This window comes from Rattus rattus, chromosome 3 (assembly GCF_011064425.1).
Source record: "Rattus rattus isolate New Zealand chromosome 3, Rrattus_CSIRO_v1, whole genome shotgun sequence".
In the NCBI taxonomy this organism is placed as follows: Eukaryota; Metazoa; Chordata; class Mammalia; order Rodentia; family Muridae; genus Rattus; species Rattus rattus.
The window spans coordinates 93296811-93309851 of record NC_046156.1 but is presented as its reverse complement, the minus strand read 5'-3'; the positions used below and the strand labels follow the sequence as shown (position 1 = coordinate 93309851).

At 36.1% G+C, this 13041-nt stretch overlaps 1 pseudogene; it reads left to right on the top strand.

Annotated features, from left to right (window-relative positions):
• Positions 1–220: 220 nt before the first annotated feature.
• Positions 221–286, top strand: LOC116897475 (annotated as a pseudogene).
• The last annotated feature ends 12755 nt before the right edge of the window (positions 287–13041 follow it).

Genomic DNA, 13041 nt, shown 5'->3' with positions numbered 1-13041 from the left:
GGAGCAAATAACTGAATTGATTTGTAAATCAAACACTAGACTTTTGTTCTGCATGAGATGAGCTAGCAGTGAAAAATAGCAGTTCTTTAGAATTTTTCTCTAGCAAGACCTGAGGTGTCTGAGGATCTCTAGAGAGCAAAAATGTCTCTTCAAGAAATTTTTTAACAGAATTTCTCATTTTAGTAAGAAAATCCATGGAGACCAAACACAGCTCTTTTAGAATTTTTCATAGCTCTTTTAGATTTTTTTTCTAACAGGATTTCTGTTCTTGGATTGGAAATCCCAAGAATTACTTAGCTGACACAGTTCTTTTAAAATGTTTTCTAGCATCTTACCAGAGAAAGCTCTCTGAAGAGTGAACACAGCTCTTCTAGAATGTTTTTCTGACTTTCTGAATTTAATTGGAAAAGAATTACGTTTAGAATTTTTCTAACAGGATTTCTGACCTGGTCAGAAAAATCCAAGAATTTTTATAGCATCATTTCTGACTTTGGTCAGAAAACCCATGAGCTATCCAGAGAGCTTCTAGAATTTTTACTAGCTGAGTGAGATGTCTTGAGCAGTTAGCTATCTGTCTCAACCAGGAAGTTTTAGAATAGCAAAAATAAAAAGAAAGAAAAGAGAAAGCTGTCTAGAGGTGAGCAGAACACAGGAGCAAGCTGAATAGCTGTCTTGAGCAAAGTACAGAGCCAAGAGCTATGTCTATCTATCTGTAGAGAGCTGTCTAGAGGGCCATCGTGAGCAAAACAAAGACCCCCAGTTTGTGACCCAAGATGAGACATTGTGTCCTTTGGTTTTGCTGCTTTCAAACATCCCTTCTCTCAGAATCCTTCTCCAAGTTGAAGCTGGTACTTGGCATATATGGCCGGCTTTTGTAAATAAAGTAGCAGTGAACATTAGTGAGAAAGTATCTGGTCAAGGACCATTGCTATACAAGTATCTGGAATAGGATGTCAAGCACTTGGGGCAAATGTCAAGGTCTTAGAAGGCAAGTCATGTGGTAGATTTACCATTAGTTTATCAAGAAATTGTCCTAATGATTTCCAGAGAAGGGGAAGCAATTTTTATGACCACCAACAGTAACTGAGGGGGGTTCCCCTTCCCTATGACGTCATCAACATTTGTTGTCAGTTTTGTTGATCTTTCCCTTTCTGATTAAGATTAAATCTAAGTTATTTTAATTTTCATTTCCCTAATAACTAAGAATGATGCATCTAAGAAATACCTCAAAAGGTATTTCTATTTTTCTGTGGAGAACTTTCTGTTTAGATCTATAACCCAATTTATAATTCGGCCACTTATTTATTGAGCTTTTTTTTTTTTATGTCTTTTGAATGTTAATCCTCCTTTGGATGTATAGGTGTCAAAGATTATCCTCCATTCTCTGAGTTTCTTCTTTGCTTCACTGATTGTTTTGGGATTTTGTTTGTTGGTTTTGGGGGATTTTTTGGTACAGAAATATTAAACTCCACGTTTATTGTTAGCTTCAATGCCTAGGCAAATTGAGTTCTGTTCAGAACATCCTTTCATATACCTTTATTTTACAGAATACTGCCTTTGGGTTTTTTTTGTTTGTTTGTTTGTTTGCTTGTTTGTTTGTTTGTTTTGCTTTTGTTTTTATAGCAGTTTTAGTATTTCATTTTCAGGGTTTTTTTTATCTACTTGAATCAAATTTTAATTTTAGTTTTAGATTTTCTATTTCTGTGAAGAATGTTGTGGAGATTTTTATGGATCCATCTCCTCTCCCAAAATTTAAACAGCACATCTTATAAAATCGTTTATAACTTTGTTAAAAAAGAGCATTTTTTTTTTTTTATTAACGGAGTATTTTTATATACATTTGGAAAGTGTTATTCCCTTTTCCCGGTTTCCGGCAAACATCCCCTCCCCTCCCTTTCTTTTTATGGGTGTTCCTTCCCATCCTCCCCCATTGCCGCCCTCCCCCAACAATCTAGTTCACTGGGGGTTCAGTCTTAGCAGGACCCAGGGCTTCCCTTCCACTGGTGCTCTTACTAGAATATTCATTGCTACCTATGAGGTTGGAGCCCAGGGTCAGTCCATGTATAGTCTTTAGGTAGTGGCTTAGTCCCTGGAAGCTCTGGTTGCTTGGCATTGTTGTACATATGGGGTCTCGAGCCCCTTCAAGCTCTTCCAGTTCTTTCTCTGATTCCTTCAACGGGGGTCCTATTCTCAGTTCACTGGTTTGCTGCTGGCATTCGCCTCTGTGCTTGCTGTATTCTGTCTGTGTCTCTCAGGAGCGATCTACATCCGGCTCCTGTCGGCCTGCACTTCTTTGCTTCATCCATCTTGTCTAATTGGATGGCTGTATATGTATGGGCCACATGTGGGGCAGGCTCTGAATGGGTGTTCCTTCTGTGTCTGTTTTAATCTTTGCCTCTCTATTCCCTCAAAAGGGTATTCTTGTTCCCCTTTTAAAGAAGGAGTGAAAGGGCATTCTTTAAGTGAAATAACTAAAGCAGGTGTATACTGTTACTAATTTTTAACTTCACTTTTAAAGTTTTGCTTAATCTTTACATTAACATAATAGAGAAATGCCCCCACCCCCAAAATAACCCAAAAATATGGTTGTCAGAGAAAGATGGGACAATGCCAGTTGATGTGCTGATAGGAGCAGGAAAAATTTACACAGTTTCACTCCTAAATGAAGAGCTACAGATGGTCAATGGCTGCTGAGAGGAGACTGGTTGCCCCCCTATGTGAGTTATAAATCCAACCTATGAGGGTCAAGCTCTCACGTAGGTTGTCCCTTCTCAGGTGTTCAGCCCTGGAAACATGTACATATGAGCAATGCTAAATGAACTCAATAGATTGGGTATACATGTATGCATATATATCTCCATAAACATTGAACTTAGGAAAAGAAGGAGCACAGAGGAGTTGGACAGAAATGGACAGAAGTGGCAAAGATGCAGTGCTCATGGTTGAAATTATGAAATACAAATTTTACAAGCTTACTCTTTGGGTTGTAAATCATATCTTTAAACAATGTAGCTTGTAATGGAGAGGAAAGGAATCATATGACTATCTAGGGTAGGAACATGTAAATCTGACTTTTTCTTAAAAAGTCTGAACCCATATTTTGGGATTATATGATCTTTTTTCCTAAGTACCTCTCTTTGTAAAATCAAACACTTGAATTCAAATCATGCAGTCTTCCTTAAGGTCACAAACTCACCGTGACTTATGTGGTGTAGTCAGAGTCTGTCTTACTTGAATGGGACTCCACAAAGAAGGTGGGCACTTCTCAAGCTACAGAGCCCGTAAGAGGCAGCATGCCCCTGCTGCTGCTGCTACTCTCCACTGGCTCTGTGTAAAAGCTAGTAAACTCTTTTACTGATGGAATGCGTTCAACAAACTGTCCACAAAAATCATCGCAGGCATTTTTTCGATTCAGTTATTAAAAAAAATACTATGAGGATGAAAACTGTGAAATTTTAAAAGAGGTATGAAAAAAGCATGACAATATATTAAAAGAAATTCCAATTTTATTTTGGAGTCAACAGCATAAAACATTGAGATATTATAAAAACTTTATTAAAATGTTCAAAATAAAAAAATTAGAGCTGTGTGGAAAATTAAAGGTTAAGAGACAGGCAATCTAGAAGCACTCTCTGTCATGTCAGGTTGGATTCCAAAACCTGAAAATGAGAAAAATTGCATTGACAGAGACTTCAATCATGGAAGCTAGAATGAACTGTCATATTAAAACTAATTAGACAAAAAACCCATGTCAATCCAGATGGGCTATGTACCCTAAAAATCCTGGCACCTTTCAAGATTGAGAGGAAAAAAATAGTTTTCACGGGGAAATGGGGATTTCGGTTAATATAACTTATGAAAAAAAAAGTCCACGTGGATATAAACAGCAGAAAAAAATCACTGCAGCCTATTAAGAAAAAAATTGCATCAGAAAGGCAAGCATATAGAGTATAGTAATATACTGTTTAAGAGACGCTAGAAAGATACAGAACATAATTTCTGAAAGAAAAAGATTGAAAACAACATTAGTAAACTTCTCTGGGCCATGGCTATGTTTGCTGCCTGAATGTAATGATGGTTTCATAATGAATACGCTCATCAACCCATTAAGCTACACTATTTAATGGGTTTAGATTAGAGAAAAGATGTTAGGAGAAAAATAAAAAACATGGTAGAAAAAAGTCAATCAAGCAAATTTCGAGAACAGCAAAAAATGAAATGCTGCTTTTGGCCCTTTATATCAAACAAAATAGACTCTAAGGTGACAATTATTGTAAGTGATGTAATACAGCTATGATAAGACAAAAGAACCCCAAATCTTAATTACATCCAAATTATAAATTGTGGATGACTCCTGATAGTAGATCATACAGTCAGATACTTCATAAATACACAGGTAATTGACAGATTTTCAATCACAGTGGCTCTTTCAATTACAAGGCTCTTGGTAATTGATATTTAAGGAGACAGAAATTATTGAGGTTATGTCAAATAATTAGATTGCAATTGTCATGTAAATATAAATGAAAACTCCACTGTTATATTATGATACCCATAAGAGCTGCTATTATCAAAAAAAGACAACAAGAGTTGGGAAGATGTGGAGGAAAGAGAATCATGAGACTGTAGGTTAGTATAGCCAGTTCAGAGGATTCTCAAAAACCAAACAACAAAAATTAAAAGAAAACCCAATAGCAAAGTATTATTTCCACAGCATCCGGCATCTCCTACTGGGTGCCAATATATATCCAAAGGAAATGAAACTGAATCCAAGCCATCAAAAACACAAGTGAACTCTCATATTTTTTATAGCACTACTTCAAACAGTCAAGAATGGAAGCATCCCTTATGTACATAAATGAAAAGCTCAATGAGATACTTGCAATGTCTGTACAAGGTAGTCATAAAGTGAAATTCCATTAAGCACTAAAATCTGGTTGCAAATGGTATTCATCATGTTAAGGGAATAGGCAAACACTGAAGGACAAATTCCACACGATTTTAATAGTAGGTAGAAAATGTTGACCGTTAAGAGGAGCCAGGAAAAGTTGTGTTTAGAGAACAATGACAGAGGGGTGGTCAATGGGTAGATGTTTCTACTAGAAACAGAAAGTTCTGGGTATCATAACTTAGTAGAAGGGCCTGGCATGTATATCTAACCTTTGACATAGTTATATGACATTGTTATCTACCAACTTATGCTTAAGAAATGCACACTAGAGTTACAAAGAAGTAGTCACAAACAATCTCATGATTTTTACGGTAAATTTCTTATATTATGTTCAGTTGTTTTCAAAGATATCCTTGACCTTATAAGACAGACTAGTCTCAGTTTGGAAACACCTGCTGAAGACTAATTATGTCCTGGTCATTTGAAAAGGTAAAACAATAAAAGACTTTGAAAAATATTACCACACAGATGTGATGTTTGAAAAAAAAAAAAAAAAAAAAAAAAAAACTGTTTAGCCTAGTCTGTGTTAGTGGCTGTTTTATAAATGACTGTTGCAGTTTTCATCTTAACCCAGCTAGCTCTCAAGTAATGGAGAATGAATTATTAAGCTTTAACGGCACAACTCAATCATATTACTCTATTTTAGTCCTCTAAGGTAATCTGGCTACCTCCCAGTCAAAATGCCAGCGATAGGCACATTTTTGTACTGATCTGACCCTCTGGGCTCCAGGTAATTTCTTATGATGTCTCCTATACTCTCTACCCATGGAAAATCCATATTTCTGCTTTCTTTTCCTCTCCTCTGTCTGGGAATAAGACCAATCCTAGTCTCTTCACTTCTAAGCCACTGGTTGATCAGCTTTTATTGACAAAGTAGAAGATAACTGGAGAACAATGCTTACACAACTCTGAGGCAGGAGATACTTAGCAAAAGGATTGCAGCCAGATGTGGGGGCACAGAAATCAGCATTGGAATAACACAAGGATAACGTTTACACAGTGCACAATATCGCTATGCCTACAGGTTTGAACATTGCACAGTGTATTCATGCTTGAGAGCATCTAATGATATCTCATTAATATGTAAAAGTTGTGTATGTATATTTTCAATATATATTTGATTTAAAGTATTAAAGTGAACAGATTGACCAAAGTAGAAAATCCTGGCTCCCCCTACCACACAATTCACAGCTTGTTATTAGTAAACACTGAGAGTATGAGTCATATCTCAATTCATTTGTATTCATCTCCTCTTCACTGTGTTTCTATAGCATGAATAGCCATTTGTATACTGAAATAAAGAGCTGTCCTATACAAGAAATGTAAGAAGCATCTATAAGGGATAGCTTAACAATAGCTCGACAAACTTTGCATGACATGGCCTCATCACTTCCAAGAACCTCAATATACAGGTCTTTTCTGAACACTCAAAATGGAAGTGGGTTTTGCTCTCTTGTTTTTCCTTCTTTTTGTGGTATATATCCATTTCTGAGACAGTACTCACCATTTCTTTCCCACATACTGTTTACTCCTAGAAAGCACTTAAACATATTTTAGAATGAAGAGATGAATGAGATGCTGAATGTCTACAACATTTTAAGATGCCATTAGATTTTCATTTTGCATTTTAACTTTTTTCCGTGATTTGGAATAATAGTATTTATCCTCAATTTATATATTTGCTAGCTTTTCTTTTCTTTTTATACTTCTGAGTGGTGAACCCAGAGCCTTGCACACAGTAGGCAAGTGTTCTACCACTGAGCTACAGTCCTGTTATCATTTTCAAATGTTTTGTGGATACTGTGGGTATATAGGACAACATATTCCCTTTAAAGTTATACAGAAAGAGAACTAGACTTCTGCAAAAGATAGGATAAAATATGTAGATTTTTTGTCATATAGAGTAGAAATTTAGTAAATGCATGTTTTATGTAACTACAAGAATCTGGGCACTTAGTTATATATCTTAGTTATATAGAAAATCATTTCTATTTAAACTTTGTTAGATTTCATTAAAATGTACCTTTTTAAGGAATGCAGACCCAATGTTTTGGGAAGAAATTCATTCTACAGTTTTCCTGCACATGATGCTCTTCATCTTGGTTGCCCACCTTTACTTGAAGGCCTCAAGAAAAGAATCTGAGGTGGCCAAAATCCAAGTACCTACATCTGACACATTCAGGAATACTTTGTGTGTATCTTTTTCCCATGAAAATCTTAATTGCATCATAAGCAACTTTATCAGACTTTTCTAGCTCTTAAAAGTGACATGACTTTTACTTCCCAATTGACATTATTAGTATGTTTGTAATTCCATCAACAGGATGCAGACAGAACTCAAAGGCTTTGTGAGGCTATTTGGTTTTCCCCTCTTTCTCAAATCCAGTTCAAGTGGAGGAAATCAGTATTCAGAGCTGACATACAATCAAAACAGACTGAGTATCTTATACCAGTAACACTTAACTCTAAATCATGGTGGTTTCTCCACTTTCAGTTTAGTTTTAGACAATACTGTTCCTACGAAGCACCTTCCAGATGGAGTGAAATGCTTCAAGTGTATTTATTATCTAATTTCAGCAAGCACAGACTTTAGCTGACTGCCAATGTGGAATAATTCTTTGATTGCTAAGAATCTTAGTGGGGTGGGAGAGTATTATAATCTTAAAAGACCATTTTCTATACGGTTGCTAACTGAAAGTTTCTTTGGCTTCTATGAGTCATCTTGTCTATTATCCGTCCTAGGTTAGGTATAGCAGAACTGGCTAAGATTTGGTCTCCTTGTTGATTTGTTAAAGCCTTTGATTCTTTTCTTTCTTTCCAACATTCTGTTTGGTTGTTCTTTCTTTGCTCTCACAGTACTTGTGTTAATGTATTAGGCAGCATTACATCAAACATTATAAACATATTTTTCATTGTTTTCTTTTATTTTTTATCTTATAACAAAAACCACTAAGGCTTAAAAGGATGCAGACAATGCAAATGGAAATTGCAATGAGTACTGCGTAAATGGAGCCACCTTTCTATGACACTCAGCTTCAAGGTTTTGTGAGTCACTGTCAGTGGAATCATTGCTGTCCTCATAACCGTGAGGCCAAGCAGCTCATTTGCCAGAGTGCAGCAGGAGTATTCAGTGGAATGTGAGAGACTACCTAATGTGGATGAGCAGGCTCCAGGAGCGAGGGAAGAGCCTGGTTATAGCATGTTCACCTAGGGTAACAGATGTAGAAACCTGAGTGTGAGTTTTTCTACCCTCCTTCTGCTCCAAAATGTGTTTCATTAATCACCCAGCATACTGCCTGATTTCAAATTCTTTTGCCTTCATTTTGACAAGAATATGAGCCTGAACATAAGGCAATGGTAGAAAAAGCGTGGCAGAAGTGAGTTAAGAACTTCCAAGGCTATTTATGTAGCTGCAGATTGTTTTAATTGTAATAATAATTTTATTTTTCTACAACTACAAACAGGTTTTATTAATTATGGTGCCCTTGGCAACCACACCTCTGAGTTACATTTTCCTCTGCCTATGAAAATGTGGTCCATATTTTACTCAATGTGCTTTGTGCCTTGTTTCTTTGTTGGTCATTTACAAGCCTTTAATCATGAGGTCAGAATTTTGACTTTCTTTCTTGAAGTATTTAATGGTCCAATGCCAGATTCCTCTCTTCTGTCTAATGGGAATTTTTTTTTAAAAGCTGAGTCATTCTCTCTGAAATATGGGGCATTCCAACATAATAGAGTTAGGGTGTGAAAATTCAATCACTATTCTGGCATTTGGACCCAAGTAGTCTTCAAGAAACCGCTACAATGCTCCTGCCCCTGCTTGCTACATCCATGTCCTTAAACATTTTTGCATAGATCTTATTATTCTTGATAAGAACTTGTCTTTTCTTTCTATACTTTGTTCTACAGTCAGCTCATATTTACTCTGTTCTGGGGGAGAGCCATGGAAACCAGAATCTCAGGACACAATGGTAAATACGGATGAGAAGTCATGTCAGACCTCAGCTGCGTGGGAAGGATTATGAGTCTCAGAATCCAACCTTCAATTTGGACTTTATAGGATAGAATCTAGTGAAGTTCTATAAGGCCCAAGGATTGTATTACTGATTATATCAAGCATATTACAGATTTATTACCATAAATCCACGAGAGAAATCTATGACCTAAATTACTCATTCTTAATGATCATACCACATATGTGAAGGTATATCAAAGAACTGCCCTAAGCAGGGAAAAATATGTTCCTGGTTAGAAGTGCATTTTATATTTCAGTAGTCAGGCAAAAGTATGTGTACCAACTCGATTGCTTTAGTAAATTGAAAAAAGAAGAATCTGAGCTGAGAAATTGTAAATAAGGGGAAGAACTATACTATGAAGCAAGAAACAGGAAAATTAATGGCTCATAGAACACAGTAGGAAAGAAACAACATAATGATATCGACAATGGATGTTGAAGATTCCCTAGCAGGAAGTGTAAAGCTAATGAACACGGTCAAAGGAAGAAGGTAGATTCTGTACTTGGTATATTGTGCTTTGAACAATGATAGTCCTAGCAAATGTATCTCATTCCTAATCAGATATTTTCCTCATAATTCTGTCATAATTTTCCATAAATAAATGCCTCATTTTCACTTCATTTTAAACTTCTAAAATTATTTAATATGATTAACATTTTGAGAAATTCACTTAAAAAGAGAAACGTTTTTCTTATAATTTTCCTGTATATAAATTTTTAATACTAACTTTTGAGATCAATACTATATTTTTATGGCTGTGACAATCAAATTAGCATTTAAAATGATCTTACTTTGGTTAGCACTTGTTGTAAAAGTTTCACATTTGTCTAACAATATCCTAATTATACGTTTTTAATTAATTGATTTTACTAACAATCACAACTGGTTGAGAGAAATGAGTCAACTTCCAAGTCCTCATTATTAGTCAGTTATGGGCATGAAATCTAGATTCAGACCTTACTTTACAAGTTTTTCCTGTCTATCTTAGAAGATAATTCTTTGACATGAGTAGTTCTAAAAGTGTTGAATCTGGTTTGAATAGAAATTATAGGACCTACATATTTTTAGTTCTTGACTATATTATTGTATATTTGCTTCAATATTTAAAATTTCTATCTGAAACAGTTACTCTTAACTGAAGAGGAAATGTAGTAAAACTATATTTTGCTAGGTTTTATATGGAAGGAGATTTATCTGTGGTTTCCAAATCTTGCCATGGACAAATTCACTACCACAATTATCACTGGTTGTGTACCATCTGCTCTAATGTATCATAGTCAAATCACCTAAACATTGACACAGATTGTGTTTCCTCTAATGAAAAACCAATGCTATGCTTCTGCTTCATTTAAGCTTCCTAATAAGTAGGTCATACAGGCCTGGGTGCGCACTTCCTCTGTCCTAGAGAATTGGAGGAATTGCGTGAGCCAAAGGTGCAGAAAATGTTAATCATGACCTGAATCTGAGCTAGCAGCTTCTTTAATGCTTGATAACACAGCTGTCAAAATGGAGGAACCTGTTCTTTCCAAAGGCACTGAGAGGAAACCAGTATGATTTTTTTTGCATATGTATGTATATGTGTCAAACTGGCAATGGCAGCTAAGCGGGGGATACCACAAGTATTAAAAAAAAATTCATTTGCTGATAAGAGCTCAGAGAATCATTTGAGACACCCAATAAAATGAGAAGCAGGATCCTACCCTACAGAGTCAGCTCAAATTCCCTGGTAATGAAGGCATCACTGCCTTTTATAGCTGTGACATCATACCAAGCTGAGTTCAGCTTGGCATGTCTTCCTCTCATACAAACCTGATATTCCAGCATCATTGTTCCTGGAGGACCTCTCTATTGCTTGTATCAAAAACCCCACACTGCACATGCTCTAACTCTTGTGTGAGCACGCTTATCTTTTACTTTATTGCCCAATACCAGAGGTCGGAATTTTCCAACTAACTATAAATGCCCAAACGAATGTATCTACACAAAGAGATGTTAAGTCAAAGATTATGAGAGTGGTTTTGTGAGAAATGCTAAAAGAGAAAAAAAATCTAATAATTCCCCCAAGTTTACAAAACAAGCACATTTTTGTTTCACATATGACTGAAATAAGTCGGTAAGAAAGACACACTTCCACATAAGAAACACAGAATGACGCTGAAAAGCACCCAAAATTGGACTGGAGAAAGATTTCAGAGTTTAAAAATATTTGCTTCTCTAACAGAAGATCAAAGTTCAGTGCTCACGCACCCAAGGCAGACAGACCACACCTCTTATAGCTCCAGATCTAGGATATCTACATCCTTCCTCTTGTCTCCTTGAGCACCACACTCAAGAACACACACACATGCACACCCGCACGCATGCACGCATGCACACAGTGCACACACACATGTATGCATACACACGCACTCAAAATAAAATACAAAATAATAAATTTTGAATTAAAAGAAAAGGAAACTACTCAAAGTAGAGTTTCATGGCATAGCGTGCATCCTTACCTGTTACACATTACTCTGTTTCTTTTATGAAACAGGCAGTGATGTTGTGGGGGGTAAAAGAAGAAAGGGTGCTTCAGTGTGGGTTATAACTACAAGAAATGGCATTTGACCCACAACACTAACTTCTTTTTTAGACAGTTTAGCACTGGAAATCACAGTTATCAGAATAGTTACACAGACAATACACACAAGGTTTCTGCAGTGTGTGTAGATGTAGCTTGATTGCACTATTTGAACAGATTGCATCTATGGTAGAGTCTGGCGCTAAACATCTGTATTTTTGGGGTTCTCCATCAATCACACCCAGTACGTAAGCTACATTATCCATCCACCCCTTCCTCACAAGGTACTTTAACTACTTGTGCATAAAACTGTTTACTTTTCTCATTGCCTTGAGGTATTTAAAAGTATGAAGAAACATTTTTTAATTTTTTGTAGAATTATGACTGTGTTTCCTTTTCATATAACCCAATTATGACAACATACAATTTTGGAAGGAAGTCCTTTTGCTAGGTCTGCCTTCATAATATATTACAAAACAAAGTAAATATTCGCTTTAAGCACTGCTGCTACCAGGATGTGCTGTTTCCATGCACAATAAAAAAATTGTTCTGTTCAGATTAGCTTCAGATTACTAATGTTCATTCTCAAATTGTACTTGAAAAGCATTTTGTGTGTTTAAATTGTTTCATCAAAGAAAGTTGTTGAGGATTTCTCCCCACCATCTTCATGCCCCTATTAAAAGTGTTCCCACTAATAAGAAAAAACATAAGCATTAGTGAAATAATAAACAGCACTTAAACTGCCCTTCCCTAATTGCGTTCTGTAATTACAGGCTGCTGCACAACTACGATTGCTTTGTTGAATTATGCTCAACATGTGTAAGCATCCAGTACTTCTAATAAAGTTAGGGAAAATGTGTAGTATATCTTTCTTTTCATAAATTACCATTACCAAAACTGGGTAGCAAAGCCTTTATAATAATAGCAGGAACTGACATATCAAAACCTTTACTGTATTGTCAAGCATCCTGAGTCTCCCTCATATTACCTATTCCATGTTTCATAAATGCCAGCGTCTATTTCTAATCTCATGTCATATAGTCAATCCATCTCCCCTTGAAGCCAAGAGGAAATATGAACTAATGTCACAAAGCAAAGTGCCTGCCCAGAGAAGCCGCTAACTGTCAGTAAGGCAGACTGCTTTCCTGGAGACTGAAGCCCAGAAGTTGGATAGTGAGTATGCCACGTTCATTATGGCTTCTCTTAGAATCTATTCTTAGGACAGACCCAACTATGGGAATCTGAGAGAGTAGTATGTACTGCAGCTGTTGCATTCATGGAATTTATGTATTGCTTTGGTTTTATTCCATTCTGATCTATATTCACCAGTATTAATACCACCAGAATGCTATGAATCTTATTGAATATTTTGCTTACTCTTTCATTATCTAGATGGGCTTATTTCTTATTTCTTTTAGTCAAAATTTTGAATTGAAACAAGATCCATAATGTCATTCTCAATCCAGACAGCTGTATGAAATATACAGGCATTAATGAGTCCAGAACGAATACAG